Source organism: Gossypium hirsutum, chromosome A03 (assembly GCF_007990345.1).
Source record: "Gossypium hirsutum isolate 1008001.06 chromosome A03, Gossypium_hirsutum_v2.1, whole genome shotgun sequence".
Classification (NCBI taxonomy): domain Eukaryota; kingdom Viridiplantae; phylum Streptophyta; class Magnoliopsida; order Malvales; family Malvaceae; genus Gossypium; species Gossypium hirsutum.
The window spans coordinates 17,689,675-17,695,590 of record NC_053426.1 but is presented as its reverse complement, the minus strand read 5'-3'; positions in this window follow the sequence as shown (position 1 = coordinate 17,695,590).

Genomic DNA, 5,916 nt, shown 5'->3' with positions numbered 1-5,916 from the left:
GAATAGTTTGAAAAGTGTCAGTAAAACTTTCATCAACTGAAAGCATTATTGACTGAAGCTTCTGTATTGGTTCAACCAGAGTCCAGTAAGGAATTCGTGATTTATAGTGCTGTTTCATTAAGTGGTTTGGGCTGTGTTTTGATGAAAGAAGGCAATGTAGTAGCTTCTGCATCTCAATAGTTGAAACTATACAAAAAGAATTACCTGACTCATGATTTAGAGCTTGCAACTATTGTATTTACTTTAAATATCTGATGATACCATCTGTACGGAGAAAAATGTCATATCTTCACAGATCACAAAAGCTTGAAGTATTTGATGTCATAGAAATAACTGAATTTGAGACAACGCTGATGGTTAGAACAGTTAAAAAATTACGATTTGATCATTGATAATCATCCGAGAAAAGCTAATGTTGTTACTAATGCTTTAAGTAGAAAATCTTTATTTGTTTTGCGAGCTTTGAACATCTGGTTGACTTTGATTGATGATGGTTCTATTGTAGTGGAATTAAAAGCTAGACTAACATTTTTGCAACAGATTTGCGAGGATCAAAGAAGTGATCCTAAGTTGATTGCCAAACGAAAATAGATTGAGTGAACCCCTAATTCAAAATTTCATGTTAGTTAAGATGGTAGTTTGTATTTTCGCAACAGAATTTAAGTTCCAAGAAATTCTGATGTCATTCAGAAGATTTTACAGGAAACTCATAGTAGTAGCTTACCGATACATCCTGGTAGTAATAAAATATACAGTTATTTGAAATAGATGTACTGGTGGCTAGGTATGAAACGAGAGATTTCTGAGTTTGTATCGAAATGTTTGATTGTCAACAAGTTAAAGCCGAGCATCAGGTACCTTCTAGTTTATTACAACCAATGATGATTCCAGAGTGGAAATAGGAACGTGTTACGATGGATTTTGTATTTGAATTACCTTTGTCTCTGAGAAAGAGAGATGTTGTATAAGTCATTGTGGATCGTTTGACTAAATCTGTGTATTTCATTCCAGTGCATACCAATGTCTATTATCTTTGATAGGGATCTACGGTATACTTGCCGATTCGAGAGTAAATTACATGAGGCTCTGGGCACCCTATTGCATTCCAGTAAAGCATTTCATCCACAAACCGATGGTCAGTCTAAGTGAGTGATTCAGATACTCGAAGACATGCTTCGATGTTCTATTTTAGAGTTCGAGGGTAGCTGGGAGAAATTTCTTCCGTTGGTTGAGTTCGCCTATAGTAATAATTATCAAGCAAGCATTAAAATGACACTGTATGAAGCTTTGTATGGTCAGAAATGTCGAACTCCATTATATTGGACTGAGTTGAGTGAGAAAAAGCTATTCGATGTTGATTTGATTAAAGAAACCGAAGAAAATGTCAAAGTAATACGTGACAGTTTTAAAGCTGCTTCTGATCGTCGGAAATATTATGCAAATTTGAAAAGAAAATATATTGAATTTCAAGTTGGCGACAGAGTATTTCTAAAAGTATCATATTGGAAAAAATTTCTTCGTTTTGGATGAAAATAGAAACTTAGTCCGCGATTTATCGGGTCATATGAGATCATCGAGAGGATTGGACCAGTGGCTTAACTTTTGGCTTTACTGTTAGAGTTAGAGAAAATACATAATGTGTTTTATGTATCAATGTTACGGCAGTATCGATCAAACCCTTCACTTGTGATTTCACCTGTAGATGTTGAGATTCAACCAGATATGTCGTACAGTGAAGAGCCGATCAGAATATTAACTTGAGAAGTTAAAGAGTTATGAAATAAACGTACAACTTTAGTTAAAGTTCTCTAGCAATGTCACAAAATTGAGGAAGCTACCTGGGAACCAGAAGAAGCTATGAAAGTGCAATTATCGAACCTATTTTCTAGTAAGATTTTCAGGGACGAAAATTTCTTTAGAGAGGAAAGTTGTAGCAGTCCTTTTTTAGTTCTGACGAGTGAATTATTATTTTATTATTTATTTAATGTCTACAAGATTATATTATGGTCATATTAAAATTTCGTTAAGAAATTTTATTGTTTAAATGGTTAATTAAGTGAAAAGGACTAAATTATAAAAAGTGTAAAAGTTGAGTTCTATTAGTTAAAAGGGATAAATGGCTATCGAAAGGAAATTTAATAGACTTCAATGGTAAATATACCAATTAAAGAGTAAGTGTATAGTTATGGATAAGATTTTATTAAAATTTTGATAGTTTTTAAATGTTAAAATGGTAATTGAATAATTAAAACCTAAACTAAATAATAATAAAAAAGTTTCATCTTCCTCATTCTTCATTCTAAAACTGATTTCAGCCATTAAAGGAGGAGAAGAGTTCAACCAAGCTTGTTTCCCTTGCATGGTTTGGTTTTGTGCCTCGTTTTTAATAATTTTTATGTTTTCAAGTTCGTTTTAGCTTAATCTAGCTAACCCGAAGGTTAAATTGCAAAACTGTTAAAGATTAAGGGACTTTCCATGGATGTTCTTGAATGTGTTTTGAATTTATTTGATAGATTGTTAATCCTTGTTGTAAAGTAAACAAGTTTTGTTAAGTGATTTTTTGATAAATTTTGTAATTAGGGATTAAATTGTTAAAAGTGTAAATCCATGGGATCTATTATGAAATGTTGATTTATACGAGTTGCTAAATTCCTTTGCATCATGTTAGTTAAGTTTGAATGTTTGCTATGTTATTGTAATGAGTCCTGGTTGAACCTTAAGAATTCTTAGGATAAAAATGACATGTCATCAGGGATTTCATGTTTCGAGTCCTAGTCTTGAATGTCCTACCGATGGCTGAGGTCTTACATTTGTTATGGATTCTCCACAACTCGTGTGAGCATCATCATGTAGCTTATATTCCGACCCACAACTCGTGTAAGCAAGCCCATCTCATAGCTTGTGTGAGCAATGATTCAAAGGAAATGTTACGGTTATATATAAAGGCACACTATATGTGCCCTTTCCCGAGTATCTGAAGTAATTCTAGATGGCTGAACAGGTAAGAAAAGGAATGAAACAGTAAATGATTCAATGGAAATGTTCATGACTTTATGAAAAGGTTAATGCATATATAATGTATCTTATGAAATCTACTTATGATATCAATGAGCTTATATGTTATGTTGATGAACCTATTGACATGTGAGCTTGATGATGCTTGAATAGGCTTGTACTAAACTCATGGCATTGATAACGGTTTATGCTTAATCCATGAATTATGTTAATGAGGTGGTAAGTTATGTTTAATTTTATACGAGCTTACTAAAGCACTCGTTGCTTACGTAATTTTTTTTATAGATTATCGGAAGCTCGATCGATTGGAAGCTCGTCGGAGACCTATCACACTATCCAAAAACTAATTTTTTTAGATTTTGTGTATTTTGGCCAATGTTAATAATGTCATGTATAGGATGTTTTATAATGTTGATTTGGTATGTTTATGCTTTGAAGATTATGTTTGGTTGATGGACTTGTAATGCTTGTTAAGTTAGGTCATTTTGACTATCTTTAGGTAATTGAAATGCATGGACTTGGGTAGGTTTGTAATGGCTTGATAATGGTTATCTTTTGATAATGATTTCAGAGGTAAATGAACTAGGTTATAATGCTTGAAATATGGAAATGTTGGCCTGTTTTGTTAAATAATGTTTTGATGCTATTGTGGTGCCTTTGAATGGCATATTGGTTAGGTGATTTAGGATGATTGAAATGGCATGTTTATGTATGTTTGTATAGTGTTTGAACCACTTGAATCTGTGCCTAAATGGTTTGAATGATTAGGTGTGAGTTGGACTTGTAATGACTTGATTTTAGGTAAATTTTGGGTTTATATGGCCTGGCGACACGACCGTGTATCATCTGAAAGTTTCTTAGTGATTCAAGTCAGTGAGTTACACGGTCTAGCACACGGCCTGGCACACGGGCGTGTAAGGTAACTTAGTGAGTTACACGGGTGAGGACATGGGCTGGGACATAGTCGTGTGTCCCTTGTTCGAATGTTACACAGCCTGGGGTGATGTTACACGGCCTGGCCACACAGTCGTGTGACCCCTATTTTTCAATTTTTACAACTTTTTCTTAAACTTTCTGTTTTGTTTAAAATTAGTCTCGTATTGCTTCTAAGCTATTTTTTAGGGCCTCAAAGGCTCGATTTAGGGACAAGATGCATGTGATTGAATGGATTATAATATGTTTAATTTATTTAAATTTTAATATTTTAAGATGTTAAATGTTTTTGATTGTTTGGTACTGCTCCGTAACCCTAATCCGACGACGAAAACGGGTTATGAGTGTTACAGTAAGAGTAATTCCCCCTACCAATGAAAGAAATTTTGCATTCCATCCATCCAGTTTCCTCCGAACCTTATCAATCACAAATTTGAAAGTTCTAGTTGTCACTCGTTGATGGAACAAAGGCATGCCCAAATAAGTTCCTAAGTTATATGCTGCTTTAAACTTAAAAACATTGCAGATCTCAGCAGTATCATTGGAGTCAACATTTTTGGAAAAGAAAAAAAAAATTTCTAGCGTTAACCTTATGCCCCAATGCCAAACCAAAAATTTCCAAAACTTCCATAATCGTCTTTACTTGATCCACATTTGCTTCAAAAAATAAGAAAAGGTCATAAAAAAAAGAGGTGAAATTTTTGGTTCATTCTTCCGTAATGAAATAGGCCTCTTAGTCTTATCATCCACGCCTTTATGGATAAGATGTCCCAACCTTTCCATATGGACAGCCTTGACATATACCTCTCAATGGATAGAATACATCCGAAAGATTAATATTCCACACAATTTGCATAGAGATAGAAAACAAGCATTCTATGATAACTTTCAACAGTAGTACTGGAAAACCAGCATCCAACAAAGTATTTTCAATAAAATCCTATCGAATTCAATCATATGCCTTTTCCAGTCTACTTTTATTGCCATCTAGTCTTTTCTTTCCTTTCAGTCTACTTTTATATCCATCTAGTCTTTTTTTTCCTTTCTTGATGCACACAGAATGCACTATTCCTTGAGCCACAATTATGTTATTTGTAATATGTCTTCCAATGATAAAGCTCACTTGATTCTGTGTAATAAGTGAGGGAAAAATAGGCTTGAATCGGTTAGTAATAGCCTTTGTCACGATCTTAAATAAGACATCATAGAGACTTATTGGGTAAAAGTTGGAAATAGACTCAGGACTTTGGCTTTTTAGAATAAGAACTGAAAGAGTACTGTTAATACTTCGACCAATAGGTTGGCCCAAGAACGTACCATAGACCCAATTGTACACATTCTGTCCTACTGTCTCCTATTGGTTCTGATAGAATAAGGCATGAAGACCATCAGGTCCTGGAGCCTTGAAAGGTCGCATGTTAAACACAGTGTTTCAGATCTCCTCTATTATAACTTCATTAGTTAGAGACTCCATGTCATGTAAATTGATGCGATGGAAGAAACCATGTAGAGGAAACAAAGTTTGGTTTTGGTCAAACAAAGAATACAATGATGAGAAAAAACTAACTGCTTCTATCTGAAGTTCTTTATCATTATAGCACTAAACACCATCGATCTTCAAAGTAGATATCTTGTTAAACTTATGCCTAGAAAGAGTTTTGTTATGAAAAAACTTTGTGTTTTTGTCCCCTTGTTGAATTCAATCTACCCGGGAATTTTGCATCCAAGCACTTTTTCAAATTCAAAACACAGATCCATTTCAAGATCCAAAAGAAACTTCAAGAACTTATAATCTAAGGCAGCTTGGACACTTTCAATACGACAAGCTAATAAGTGCTTCCTTAAAGCAATATGCATATACACTTCTTTATTCCAATTTTTTTTAGATATGCAACAAGAGAAACAAGATTGGTTTGCATATCTAAACTCGTTTTCCAACTATCCCAAATAAGATGCGAAAATGAAGAG